This window comes from Gopherus flavomarginatus, chromosome 1, assembly GCF_025201925.1.
Source record: "Gopherus flavomarginatus isolate rGopFla2 chromosome 1, rGopFla2.mat.asm, whole genome shotgun sequence".
NCBI classification, from domain to species: domain Eukaryota; kingdom Metazoa; phylum Chordata; order Testudines; family Testudinidae; genus Gopherus; species Gopherus flavomarginatus.
The window spans coordinates 201,015,595-201,030,617 of NC_066617.1; positions in this window are offsets into that span (position 1 = coordinate 201,015,595).

Below are 15,023 nucleotides of genomic sequence, written 5' to 3' on the forward strand. Positions count from 1 at the left end.
AGATAATGGAATAGAATGTACACTTATAAAGTTTGTGGATGATACCAAGCTGGGAGGGGTTGCAAGTGTTTTGGAGGATAGGATTAAAATTCAAAAGGATCTGGACAAACTGGAGAAATGGTCTGAAGTAAATTGGATAAAATTTAATAAGGACAAATGCAAAGTACTCCACTTAGGAAGGAACAATCAGTTGCACACATACAAAATGGGAAATGACTGCCTAGGAAGGAGTGCTGCAGAAAGGGATCTGGGGGTCATAATGGATCACAGGCTAAATATGAGTCAACAGTGTAATACTGTTGCAGAAAAAGTGAACATCATTCTGGGATGTATTAGCAGGAGTGTCGTAAGCAAGACATGAGAAGTAATTCTTCTGCTCTACTCCAAGCTGATTAAGCCTCAACTTGAGTATTGTGTCCAATTCTGGGCACCACATTTCAGGAAAGATGTGGACAAATTGGAGAAAGTCCAGAGAAGACCAACAAAAATGATCAAAGTTCTCAAAAATATGACCTATGAGGGAAGATTGAAAAATTGGGTTTGTTTAGTCTGGAAAAGAGAAGACTGAGTGGGGACATAACAGTTTTCAAGTACATAAAAGGTTGTTACAAGGAGAAGGGATAAAAATTGTCCTTCTTAACTTCTGAGGATAGGACAAGAAGCAATGGGCTTAAATTGCAGTAAGGGAGGTTTAAGTTGGACATTAGGAAAAAATTCCTAACTATCAGGGTGGTTAAGCACTTGAATAAATTGCCTAGGGAGGTTATGGAATGTCCATCATTGGAAATTTTTAAGAGCAGGTTAGACAAACAGCTGTCAGGGATGGTCTAGATCAGGGATCAGCAACCTTTGGCCCGCAGCCTGCCAGGGTAAGCCCCCTGGCAGGCTGGACCAGTTTGTTTACCTGCTGTGTCCGCAGGTTTGGCCAAATGCAGCTCCCACTGGCCTTAGTTCACCTCTCCAGGCCAATGGGGACTGTGGGAAGTGGCGTGGGCTGAGGGATCTGCTGGTCACGACTTCTCGCAGCCCCCGTTATCCTGGAGCGGCGAACTGCAGCCAGTGGGAGCTGCAATTGGCCGAACCTGCGGACGTGGCAGGTAAACAAACCGGCCCGGCCTGCCAGGGGGCTTACCCTGACAGGCCGCAGGTTGCTGATCCCTGGTCTAGATAATATTTAGTCTTGCCATGAATGCAGGGGACTGGACTAGATGACTTCTTGAATTCCCTTTCAGTCCCATATTTCTATGAAACTCTGGCAAGTTAAGTGTAAAAGTATAACAAAGCTGGCCAAGAAAGACTTTGAGAAGCAACTTGCTAAAGATAAAAAAACTAAGGACTGGCCTACACTACAGAGATAGGGCAACATAAGGCAGCTTATGTCAACCTGACTCTGTAAGTGTCTACACTAAAATGTAGTCCCCACCAATGTAACTCATCCACTACACCAACTTAGGCCGTATCTACACTACAGAGTTAAGTTGACTTAAGTTATGTTGACTATCATAAGTCTCTTTAATAACAACTGTTGAGCACATCCACACAAAACACTCCTTGTTTCAGCTGAGTGCATCCACAGTTGTTGCTCTTGCATTGACAGAGAAAGCATTGCATAATGTGTAACTATCCCACTGCGCAACTCGCCACCCTACGCCGCTGGGAGCTCTGGGAATGGATTGCAGGCACTGGTGGATCACTGAGGCCATTTCACTGATATCAGTGTGGGGTTGTCAGGAAGGTGCATGATGCACACATCTATCAGAACACTGGACTGTATAGGAAGGTGCATACTGGGAGTTTCTTTCCAGACCAGAAAATTCCAATGGGGGATGTGGAAATGTCCATAGTGATCCTTTGAGATCCCTTTACCCCTTGCTCATGAAACCTTACTCCAGGAACCTAGACAGCAGCAAGGAGTGCTTCAACAACAGGCTCAGCAGGTGCCGAGTGACCGATGAATGTGCCTTTGGGCGATTAAAAGGTCGCTGATGCTGTTTTTTTGTCTGGTTAGACCTCAAGATGGAAAATATTTTAATGTAATTGCAGCCTGCTGTACTCTGAATAATAATTGTGATGAGAAGGGGGAAAATTTTCCCCAGAGGTGGACTGCTGAGGTTGCTTGTCTGGCTGGTGATTTTGAGCAGCCAGATACAAGGGCAATTAGAGAGGCACGGCAGGAGGCTATTTGAATTAGGGAAGGAGTATTTTGACAATGATTCCCAGTAATGTGTCTTTATGTGATATATTCTGCCAGGCAATGTTTATTTGCTGCCTTGAATTACCCCTGTAAGAGCTTACTTTCTGACCATTAATTGTACTAAGTGAATCCTGAATATGGGGAGCTTGCAGGAAGGCGGATGGTCGTCAAGCGGGAATGGGCAAGAAAGCACAAAGCATGGTTTGCGGAGGGACTACTATAAGCAGCTAGGGAGCCTTTTCTGAGTATTGGTAGCCTTATCCACAGGTTGAGGTAATCAAACCCAATATCTCATTCCTAAGGATAACCCAGGATGCAAGGGTGTCCTGAATGCATGTGGCTTCAGACCAGCTCCGTATGCTGCTTGCCTATGTGCTGCTCTGCTCTCTTCAGAAATAATTGCCAGGAGGAGCAGCAGATTCCTACAGCAGGGGGTGAAACAAGGCAGCTCTGCCTGAGAACCTTTGGCAGAGGATTACAGATTACTTAGAGGATAGCTTTCTAAAGAGCACTATGTAGCATTCCAGAGACATCCTCGTATACATTAACAAACTTTTCTGCTGTGGCCCCACTGCGTAGATGGATAGGCTCCGTTGTTAATTTCTGTCCCTTATCCCTTCTCTACCATATAACAAAGTACACCTCCACCCCGATATAACGCTGTCCTTGGGAGCCAAAAAAAATCTCACCGCGTTATAGGTGAAATTGTGTTATATTGAACTTGCTTTGATCCACTGGAGTGCACAGCCCTGCCCCCCAAAGCACCACTTTACTGTGTTATATCCGAATTCATGTTATATCAGGTCGCATTATGTCGGGGAAGAGGTGTACATGAGAGCTCAATCTCCTCTCACCATGCAGTATCAAAGCAAAATGAGCTTACTGGAGCTCCCCCCTCCTGGATCCTGCATGGCAGAGCTGGAACTAGCTAGACCCCTCTGAAGTGGAAAAGAGGTTCCTACCCATAGCAACCCTAATGCTAATTCCAACGGCCCTACCCCTAGGAAAACTAACCTTAGGCTGGGGAGCCCTGCCCATAGGTCCCTAACACTAGACCAGGGAGCCCTACCCATAGGAACCCTAACCCTTACTCCAAGAATCCTGCCCACAGGAATCCTAACCCTAGGACGGAGATCCCTACACATAGAACCTCGAACCCTTATTCCAAGGGCCCTACCAATAGGTACCCTAACCTTAGCCTGTGGAGCCCTGCCCATAGGAACCCTAACCCTAACGCCAAGCTGTATGTGAGCAGACCAGGAATGAGAGCGCTCACAGTAAAGCTTAGGAAGCCTAACCCTAGGGCAGATAAAAGCACCTTAGGGTGGAGAACTGAGGGGACAAAGCTGTTCATTGGTCCAGACTGTACCCTGGGTAATATCACACCTAGCCACTAGTTCCCTGAGGTGGTGAGAGGAAAGCAAAAAAAAACACTCAACCTGGTCAGACTACTCTGGCAGTGAGCGAAAATTCCTTCCTAGTCCCCAGAGCCTACTAGTATGATGCCCATTGCTAAACCCAAAAACGCAGTCCTATGCTAATCCCAATGGTGGGAGTTGTTGCTCTTGGATACAGAATGGCACCCCAGGCAAGGGTGGCACATCCCCCTCCAGTGTGTGGGAACCAATGAGCTTCTGCCAACCGTTTCTATCTAGCCCAGAAGCTCCCACTCCCTTTCCCCAAAGCACTGAGGAGACAGCCCTCACTAGGAAGGGGAGGGTAAAAAGGAAAAAACAATCCCTAACGGGGACCCAGGGTTTTCTTTTCCCTGCTAGCCCAGTAAAGCCTCCCCATCTCTGAGGCTGTGGTCTGTAGCATTGGCCTGTAACAAAAACCAAAAGGAGTCCCCACACAGCCAGCAAGGGAAAGAGTAATGTGGTTTTAGGATATATAAAGAAGATCTGAAAGGTGTTGGGGGTTTCAAAGTCTTTATTTCTACTTGTTTTTTCTATTATAAGTTCTGGTCTTGTCTACCTGTTTGTTCCGGGCACAGTCTGTGTATGCCTTGAGAACTAGTAGGATTATGATAGCAGAGAAAACATGCAAGTGAAGCTTGATTAATTGAGAAGGGGAAGTGATTTTTTTATTCAGACTATTTAAAACTGTTTTCTGTTACTAACACTTACTTCACTTTTAGGAAATGCTCGTTAAAGATTCAAGGCCACTTGTCCCTTTGATTACTGGCTGAAAAAATTCATAATCTACATCTGAGACCCTCCCAGTAAGGTCTCCAGATAAACCTGGGAAGACCATACCTGATATTTCAAGGGTAAGAAAAAGTAGGGGTGGTGGTGGGGGAATATTCTTAATTGGCAGAAGTATAATGGGGCTTTTGGCCCCTTTCTGAAACTTAGTGGGGTTTTTTTCGGTTGACGCTCTCCCAATACTGAAAGAATGGGGAAGGACCAAAGAGAAATCAAGTTCTTGAGACTGACTGTCTCCAGGGAGAGGCTAATGCTCCAGATTAGCCTGATTGACTAGGCAGACAGGCTAATGAGGGAGTCAGGAGCCTGGGGGCCCTGTGAGCTGCAGTTACCTGATCTAGCATTGAGCAGAGCTAAGGAGAGAACCACTGCCAGAACTGGGTTGGCGGTAGAGCAGCAATGCTAAGCCAGCGGAGCTAGAGCAGCCGGGAGTGGGAGCAGCGCAGACCAGCCATGCCAGTAGTGAGCCAGGGCTGAGCCACAGAGGGGAGCTGCGAACCTAGAGCCAGCATAGTGGATGCCCACTCTGCCAAAAGTAACACTACAGCCGAGCAACTGGGGAAAGTGAGGTAGGGAACCTGGGCAGAGGGCCCAGCACAGGGAGACATCACCAGACAAGAGGCCTTGAAGGCCAGGCTAGGAAGAGTGGGGACATGAACCCGACAGGAGTCCTGATACTGAGAAGGTCCCTGACACCTAGAGCCTGAAGGCACGGCCATCACCAGAGCAGGTGTCCTACCAGTGCTATCAACCACCAGATCCTGGGAGGGAGGCCTGGGATGTGTGAGGAATCAACTCACCTTATGTTCCAGAGACTGCTGTTTGTGGTGTTCCCCATACCCATAGGGCAGGGTTCCTTACAGTTGTTGCTTAATAAATTATATTTGATTTGAACGTAATGTAATGATCAGTGGGTCAGGGAAGTGTCCAGTGCAGAAAGAGCACCCCGGAATGGGGACACCCTAGCCTCTATCCTAAGTGATCACAACAAGACTGGGGATTAAGCCTCCTGGGAATACTGGGCCCAGCCTTGTTGGGGTTACAAGGACTCTACCACACAGAAGAATGGAAGCGGAGTCCTCAAGGCCAGACAGGCCTCTGTGTAAAGGAAGTTGGAGTGAGGACTCAGATCATTTTGCTATCAGATTCCACTGGATCAGTAGAGAAGCCAGGAAAATTCCCTGCAATAGCTGGAGCATTCCTGTGCTTACAGAGGAAAGGGCAGAAATATTTCAGGCCTGCGTACATCATGAAGCAGCAAAAAAGGGCACAAACCCTATTTGATTTCCATTGCAGGTCATCTTTGAGAGATTCCATCCTAAGGAAACATGAATGGTCAAGAAGCCCTGCCCTTTGCTTGACACACAAAATTCCCTGAGAGTGAAATTCTCCTTTCTCCATGAGCTCTTTTCTACAGGCGAAGGAGGAAGAAATTGCACTGTCTTGATGGAATGTGAACCCTCTTGAATATTGCAATAGGTTTATACTAAATACTAAAGTGGTTGATACTCATTTTTATTTCACCAAGAAGCTCTACTCTGGAAAACAGAAAAAGGGGACATCTATTTTATTCAGTCCTTTAGACGTTTTCCTCCAATCTTGGCATAAGTGTTTGACCTCCACTCTAGAAAACTGTAGCATTTTTAGGACTTAGTATTCTGATAGTGCAAGGGGACAGAGTCTGAGAAGAAACCGCAACTTTAATTCTCTAAAAGAAATGGTTTCTGTGTAAAATACTGATGATTGTGAAAGTTCTTGATTATATCTAGTGGCTGCCTTTATTTATGGATTGTATTTTTTCCTGCTGTGGTAGTGCCTAAGTACCCCAAACAAAGATTGGACCCCCATAGTACTAGACACTGTATGAACAAATAACAAATGTGGCTTCTCTTGTACTCTGTCCCAGATAGTTTATAGTCTAGCATTCAGACAACATGCAATATGTGAACACACATAGGGTATGGAGATAGAGAGAAGGCAAGAGTAGAGAAAGGTGTGTTTGCATGATTAGTAGTCACACTAGTGTCAAATCACAAGAGTCACCAGCCTAACAGTGCCAGAGAGCAGGGATTTGTAGGCATCACAGCAAAGGTAGGCTGAATTCCTATATATAAATGGTGTAATCAGTGAAACAAATAGCAAAAATGCACAACCTGTTTTGTCCCTAGACAGCTAGCCCTCATAACTCAACTGAGGTAGCATTTGAAATGGCAACTACCCCAAAACACACAATCCTTCTGGACAGTAGTGGGCCTCTACGCTGAGCTAATGGTAGGCCAAATTCTGTAGAATCTTCATGGTGGCCCAGTACAGTTCCTATACTTTTCCACAATAGACTCAGACTTTAGGGTCAGAAGGGACCATTATGATCATCCTCCTGCACAATGCAGGCCACAGAATCTCACCCACCCACTCCTGTAACAAAACCCTAACCTATATCTGAGTTATTGAAGTCCTCAAATTGTGGTTTGAAGACCTCAAGCTGCAGAGAATCTTCCAGCAAGTGACCCGGGCCCCATGTTGCAGAGGAAGGCAAAAAACCTCTAAGGCCTCTGCCAATCTGCCCTGGAGGAAAATTCCTTCCTGACCCCAAATATGGCTATCAGTTAAACCCTGAGCATGTGGGGCAAGACTCACCAGCCAGCACCCAGGAAAGAATTCTCTGTAGTAACTCAGATCCCACCTCATCTAACATCCCATCACAGACCACTGGGCATACTTACCTGCTGATAATCAAAGATCAATTGCCAAATTAATTGCCAAAATTAGGCTATCCCATCATACCATCCCCTCCATAAACTTATCAAGCTTAGTCTTGAAGCCAGATATGTCTTTTGCACAGGACCGGCGCTAGGGTTTTGAGCGCCCTAGGCGGACGGCAATTTCGCTGCCCCGCGCGCTGGTCCCGAGGCTCCGGTGGAGCTGTCGCAGTGGTGTCTGCGGGAGGTCCACAGGAGCCGCGCGAGCAACCGACCGTCCGCAGGCACGACTGCGGCAGCTCCACAGGAGCTGCCTGCCGCCCCCTCCGGACACCTTGGACTGCCGGTTGCCGCAGCGGCACCCTGACCCAGGGTCAGTGCACCTCCGCAGCAGCTGGCAGCTCAGGGTTTCCCTAGGCCAGGGGACCCAAGCCCCTGGGCTGCCGGGGCGGCGCCCTGGCCCAGGGGACACCCTGGGCGGCCGGCTGCCGGGGCGGCGCCCTGACCCAGGGGACACCCTGGGCTGCCGGCTGCCGGGGCGGCGCCCTGACCCAGGGGACACCCTGGGCTGCCGGCAGCTCAGACTCCCTCTCTGTCCCAGCAGCAGTGGCTGCTCAACCATTTAAAAAAAAAATTGGGGGGCTTTTTGGCACCGCCCTAAAATCTCGGCCCCCTAGGTAACCGCCTAGTCCGCCTAAATGGTTGCACCAGCCCTGCTTTTGCACCCACTACTCCCCTTGGAAGGCTGTTCCAGAACTTCACTCCTCTAATGGTTGGAAACCTTTGTCTAATTTCAAGTCTAAACTTCTTAGTGTCCAGTTTATATCCATTTGTTCTTGTGTCCACCTTGGTAATAAGCTTAAATAATTCCTCTTCCTCCCTCATATATTTCTAAAGAGCAATCATATCCCCCCTCAACCTTCTTTTGGTTAGGCTATGTCAAAGTTAGAATCAGGACTCACAATTTGTCAGACCACTCTGTTTATTAGCGCAGCGCTCCGCCAATAACATTCAGAATATGTGAGTGTCCATGCAAGGCCCAAACAGTCTTATTTATATAGATAAAAGAGCGGGAAATAGACAAAGGGACAAAAAAAGCAAAATAGTAAAATTCACCTGGGGCACAGCATGCATATCCTATTTCCTTACTAACTGTTATCTATCTAAGGCTAATGTTTCACCAACTGCCCTTAAACGGTGCAATTGTTCTATGTTAATGTCTGTATTCCTGACACCTGGTTGCAACATTCCAACAATTTTGCTTAAAGGTACAGACTACATTTCTTTAATCCTTTCTATTCTTACTATATAATTCATTCTACTTTCACAATCCCTCCTTTTGGTCAGGCGTACGCCATGACCAACCCTTACTGGGTTCCACAAATTAACCGTTCCTTATCTCTTTGTTCATCAGTGATATTAAAAATCATCATATTAGCACTCTGTTTTGGGGCAGTCATCTGGGTGACACAATTCTGGATACAACAGGAGATTAACTGAAAGCATACAAAAATCACTAAGATTCCAAACAGGATAGTTAGGGCTCCCTGAAACAACCAGTTTCCTATGCCAGAGAAATTGAACAGGTTACTTAGCCACTTCCATAAAGAACTCAGCTCTTCATGAGGAAGATATGCGATTTGTTCTAAGTGGCTAGCGCGATCTATTACCTCATTGGTATTGTCAGGTATAAACACACAACATTCTTTTCCAATGAGAGCACAGGTCCCTCCTTTGGCCGCCAGCACTATGTCTAATGCTTGACGGTTTTGGAGGACCACCTGTCTGATCACCCCTGTTTCTTTGGCTAGGGTTTTTAAACTTTCTCCAGTTTCATTTGCCATTATTTCAACCACTGCTTGTAACCTTAGGAGTCTTTTTGCGTGGTGTATTACTCCCCCAAGTGGGATAAAGGAAGTGCCAATGGCCTCTTCCCAAGTTAAGGGGCTTATGTTATGTATATACCATTGGGCAACTAGTAATTCCCTTCTTTTTCGCCTGAAATTACGAAGGCGTTCTCGTGGGAGGGACTCTAGTACCTGGAATTGTGGGAAGAGTTGAGCGGGATAATGGATACCTGACCAGTTAGCTGGTAATATAGTATAAGCTTTGGTTCCACAAACCCAATGATGGCCTATTAAGGCCGGGAAGGGTCGATTGCATCCATATGTTACATAGGTATCTGCAAATGAGGAGAAATATCCTCCGAAGGGCACAGGTAATCCTCCTTACGAGGAGTGGTAATATTTGTATGGCATTGGAAGATTGTATTATTTTTACTAAGATTACTGTAGGGGGAACATGAGATTGATTTTTCTGTTTGATCCCAGGTTGAGAAAAAAATTCATATCCCCATACCCAGCCCGGCACTCTTTAGTTTTGTTTGAATAATTCCATACACCATTTGCCACAATATGCTGAAGGCAACGGCTTTTTCCCAGATCCAGCCCTGCCCCATTACACACCCAGCACCAATGACCTTTTCCCTCCACCACACTTATCTATTTAGATACATTTATTCCCACTGCTTCCCAAGTGTCATTGCTGTTCCATGTTTTGTTAAATGGACGAGGTCCTCCAGTAAGGTCTGGGGAATTCAGTGGGATAGCCAGGACAGGAACACCAGCTTGAGAGTGGGCTGGGATGTGGCTGCAGACCCAGCATTTAGAAATATTAAGGGTCTGAGCTATCCACACTTGCTGCTGGATAAAAGAATTGTCATTGTGGGCTCCCCAGATCTTAAGATACCAGCAGCCGAGGAACAGGCGCCACCAGAGATGCATGTTGGAGGCAAGGCCCTTCTGGTTCTGACAACCTCAACTGAGGGAACTGCAGTCACAGTTTTATGTCCACCAGGCAGCAGGCACTAGGCTCACTACTGCTGCTTCTTGGGCCTTGCTTTAGGTCGTCATCTGCTTCTGGCAACCCTTACGAGAGCGTAGATTGTAAGGTATTGCAGGCTGTTCCTCTACGTCTTCTTCTGGGGTCAAAACTGACTCTGCGCAGTCCTGAGGTGTTGATTGGTTCACCGGGGAGGGTGTCTTCTTACCCTGTGAAGCACGTATCTACGCTGCAATGCCAGATAGCTTAACAGCTGTCTGGATAGTAAGCAGTACCTGATGAGGACCCTTCCACCGAGGTTCCAAGGCGTGTTTTCGATGGTGATGCCGTACGTAGACCCAGTCACCTGGCTCAAGGTTGTGGCAGGCGTCAGAGGTGGGTTCCGTCGGCCAGGCGGCTCGAACCTGTGAATGGAAGTGACTTACAGCTTGCATTAATCCCTTGCAATATTGAAGGAGCGTACTGTGAGTCGAGTTCAAGTCTGGGACTGGAGTAATGGTAGCCACAGTTCGCATAGGGCGTCCCATAACGATTTCAAAAGGACTCAGTTTATGCCTTTGGGATGGAGTGGATCGCATTTCCATAAGGGCTAGTGGTAAAGCTGCTGGCCAGCTTAACCCTGTGGAGTCACAAATCTTAGCAAGTTTATTCTTAAGTACACCATTTCGCCTTTCCACAGCACCTGCACTTTGTGAGTGGTAGGGATAGTGCAGCAGGTGTGTGACATGTAATATACGATCCAGGTGTTGAACAATTTGCCCGGTAAAGTGTGTACCCCGGTCACTGGATAGAGTGACAGGAATTCCCTTGGCAGGCATAATATGGTTTAACAAACATTTAGCAACGGACAGTGAGTCAGCCTTGCGACAAGGAAAGGCTTCAATCCAACCAGAAAATAAACATACCATAACCAAAATAAATTCAAATCGTTGACACTTAGGCATTTGTAAAAAATCAAGTTGCCAATGCAAGAAGGGTGCTTGGGGCAAGCCCCGGAATCCCTGAGCCACATTTACAGGTTTACCAATATTGTGGCTTTGGCAAGTGGCGCAGGCGGCACAATGGCAGGCTGCAAAAGAGCTGAAATGGGGAGCCCACCATCCCACCTTAGTTAGAGCAGAGACCATTCCCTCCTTTCCGACATGCAAAACACTGTAGCAGGGCGGCCAGCGATGGGTAGAATGAAAAGGGGGCTACAAAGGTACTAGTGGGCTAACGCCAAAGGGAATCAGGATGTAGAGAGCAACCCTGGGCAACCCAGGAGTCTTTTTTGGTTTCTGGGGCAGAGTCCTGGAGCAGGGTGAGGTCAGTGAGGGACGGTGGTGGTATAGAAACAGAGAGGGAACCTAGAAATGCATCTGGGGAATGTTCTATGGCAGCAGCATGTTTAGCAGAGGCATCAGCAAATGCGTTACCCTTAGCAACATCAGCATCTGCCATCGAGTGGCCAGGGCACTTAACAATAGCCAGGGCAGAGGGAAGTAAAACTGCATACAGGAGAGCAGCGATATAGGGGCCGTTCTTAATACGGGTACCAGCAGATGTAAGGAAACCCCGAGCTTGCCAGAGGGTACCAAAGTCATGTACAACCCCAAAAGCATAGCGGGAGTCAGTGTAAATGGTGGCGGAGCGTCCCTCCGCCAAAAATCAGGCACGGGTGAGGGCAACTAATACAGCAACTTGTGCTGAGGTTGCAGAAGATAAAGGTGCAGCTTCTAGGGTTTCAGAGAGTGACACTACAGTGTATCCTGCAAGGAGACGACCTTGGTTGTCTCGAAAACAGGAACCATCAGTAAACAAAACAAGGTCAGAGTTAGGGAGAGGGACATCAGAAAGGTCAGAGAGCGGGAGGGTGATAGCAGAGACAGTTGCAAGGCAGTCATGAGGATCACCGTCATTAGACAAAGGAAGGAGAGTGGCAGGATTTAACTGAGAACAGCGCTTTATAGTGATATATGAGGCCGACAGCAGTAGAAGTTCATACCTGGTAAGGCGAGCGGAGGAGAGGTGGCTTGTATTGCATTGTAACAACAGAGTTTCTACAGAGTGAGGGACCATAAGAGTAAGGGGGGAGCGAAGGACAAGGGATTCAGACATTTCGACTAAGCGTGCTGCAGCAGCCACAGCACACAGGCAGGGGGGCAGGCCTTGGGCCACAGGGTCCAAAGTGGCAGAGGAATAAGCTACTGGGTGATTCCTGCCTCCGTGCACCTGAGTGAGAACTCCAAGTGCACATCCAGATTGTTCATGGCAGAAAAGGATAAAAGGCTTAGAATAGTCTGGCAGCCTTAAAGTGGGGGCAGAAGCCAAACCTTGTTTGAGGGAAACAAAGGCAGAGTCTGCTTCAGGTGGCCATGGCATGGGATTAGGCACAGAGAGTCGAGTGAGTTCCTGTAGAGGTTTTGCAAGGGAGGCATTTTGGGGAATCCACTGCCTGCAAAATCCAGCCATGCCCAAAAATTTTCGGACCTGGCGTGGAGTGCAGGGTCGGGGAAAGCTAAGGATAGCCTGGACGTGGGTGGGAGAAAGCGTACAGGAACCCTGGGAGAGGAGAAAACCAAGGTATGTGACAGAGGTTTGACAGAGCTGTAGTTTAGAGCGAGAAGCCTTGTGACCTTTGTTTGCTACGGCAGTAAGGAGCACTAAAGAATCAGTTTCTGAGGCAGATAACGAGAGGGAACATAGGAGCAGATCATCTACATATTGGACTAGAGTGGACCCAGATGGGAAAACAAGGTCAGCTAGGTCTCGGGCTAATGCCTGGGAGAAATAAGATATACCGTATACCCCTGAGGGAGCGTGGTCCATGTATATTGCTGTCCCCTGTAGGAAAAGGCAAAGAGGTACTGGGAATCAGGGTGAACCAGAACAGAAAAGAAAGCAGAACACAAATCAACAACAGTAAAATGAGTTGCAGCTGGTGGGATAGAAGCCAGGATCGTTGCTGGGTTTAGGACAACAGGAAAAACGGGTATGACAATACGATTAATGGATCGAAGGTCCTGAACAAATCACCATGATTTGCCATCAGCTTTTCGAATGGGGAGGATAGGAGTGTTACAGGGACTGGAACAGGGAACAATAATGCCTTGCTCCTGCAGGCATTATGACCGGAGCAATGCCAGCCTCTGCCTCAGGGTTTAAAGGGTACTGGCACAGGCGAGGCAGGGGTTTGGAAGAGTCAACAGTAATGCAGACAGGATCAATATTTAAGCGGCCCACCTCAGAGGGATGGGTTGGCCACAGAGAGGATGGGACCTGTGAAATTAGGTGCTCAAGGGACGGGAACAGTGGGCAACAAGGGACCGGAGTAGAAAGGGACATTTCAGACAGCAGGGAGGCTACAGAATCACTCAGGGAAGACTGGGGAATTTGTAAATAGACCCCATCCAGGGAACAGTATATGGTGCAGCCAAGCTTACATAACAGATCCCGACCCAAAAGGTTTACCGGAGTGGAATCAGAGAGAAGGAAGGCATGATCCGCAGAAAGGGGACCAACCTGGACCGGTAGAGGTTTTGAAAGGGGATAAGGGGTTGGGACTCCCGTAATGCCCACAGTGGACATGGTTTTTCCAGAGCGGGGAACCTCAGGCAGGTCGGTAGTACGAACTGCAGAGAGTGAAGCTCCCGTATCAACAAGGGAGAGAAAGATCATTGATAGTTAAACACACACTCACCCGTGGGAGTGAGAGGTAGTAAAGGGGCTAAAATTTCCTGAGGTTCCCCGGTGTCCCGTCATTGTTGTGGGGCAAAGTAAGGCTGGGGGCTGACTAGCTGTGCTGGCAGGGAGTTTAACTGGTTGTTCACAGAGTGACATTGGAAGAATGGACACTCATTCTTCCAGTGTCACGGCTGTTTACAGTAATTACAAACATCCCCATAACCCAAAAATCCAGTCCCCTCCCACGACCACGTCCCCGTCCCTGGTATTTTCCCCGTCCCTGGTACTGTTTGCCCTGCCCTGAATAATGCTGTATTTGCCAGGCCATTAACTGCTGAGCTGATTGCTCTTCCTTTCCTTTTAAAGTACGTTGGCAGTGCTCTGCCACTGTTTGCAATTTGTCCATGGTTTCGGTCTCGCATCCAACACTTATTCGTTTTAGCAGATTGCAAATAGCAGGCAAGAGGCCATTAACAAATGCACTAGCCAGGGCACCCTGTCCATTTGTATCTGGTTGCTGTATACCAGAATGTTGCAGAAAAATGTCAGTTAGCCAGGTGCGATAGTCACCCGGGTTTTCTCCCTGTCGTTGTTTACAGCTATTTATGGCCGTCCAGTTGGTTTTAGGAGTCCATACCCGAGGGATGGCTTCAAATAGATTTTTAGCTCGTTCCTTACACTTTTTTCGGTATTCAGCATTAGGACTAGTGTCTGGCAAAGTAGAGTGGCGGTCAGCAGCGAGTCAATCTGCTGCTGTGAGCCATTTTTCATGCTCACTAGGGGCTGTTACAAGTAGCTTGCACAGCTGCAGGAGGTCTGCCTCAGAGGGTTCATAGGTATCACACACTAACAAAAATTCCTCTGCAAATTTGGTAGGATTTTCTCGGGGCTTTGGAAAGCCTTTTATAATTGAAAGGAGCTCAGTTCGAGTCCAGGGTTTATAGCTTCAAGTGGAACCCCCGTCCTGGCCCCCAGTATGCAGGATTCAGAGGGGAGCCTGGATATTTTTAAGGCCCAAGCTTTTATGAGGCAGAGTGAGTCCAGAGGAATGGGCCTCGGCAGTACCGGATGATCCGGACAGGTCTGAACTGGAGATCTCTGGGAATTGTTCCTGATCTGGGAGATCTGGTAACAGTTGTTCCTGAGCTGGGGGCGTGGGTGGCCATCTATTGATTCGATGCAAGGCTGCCAGGCCAATTAATGCGTCTTCTTCATCCTTGTCCCCGGAATCTAAAAAGGGTTTTTCTTCGTGTTTTCCCACCCGGAGACAGGAGTATGAAGGGGGGTCTTCTTGCAGAACAGGGTAAAGGGGAGCACTCGGTCTAGTGGTGGGAGAGGAGGTTTCCAATAAAGATTTTAACTTATTTGAGTCTTTGAGAGAGGCGAGTTTCGATTCTGTCCATCTACGATTTGCCTCTTCCC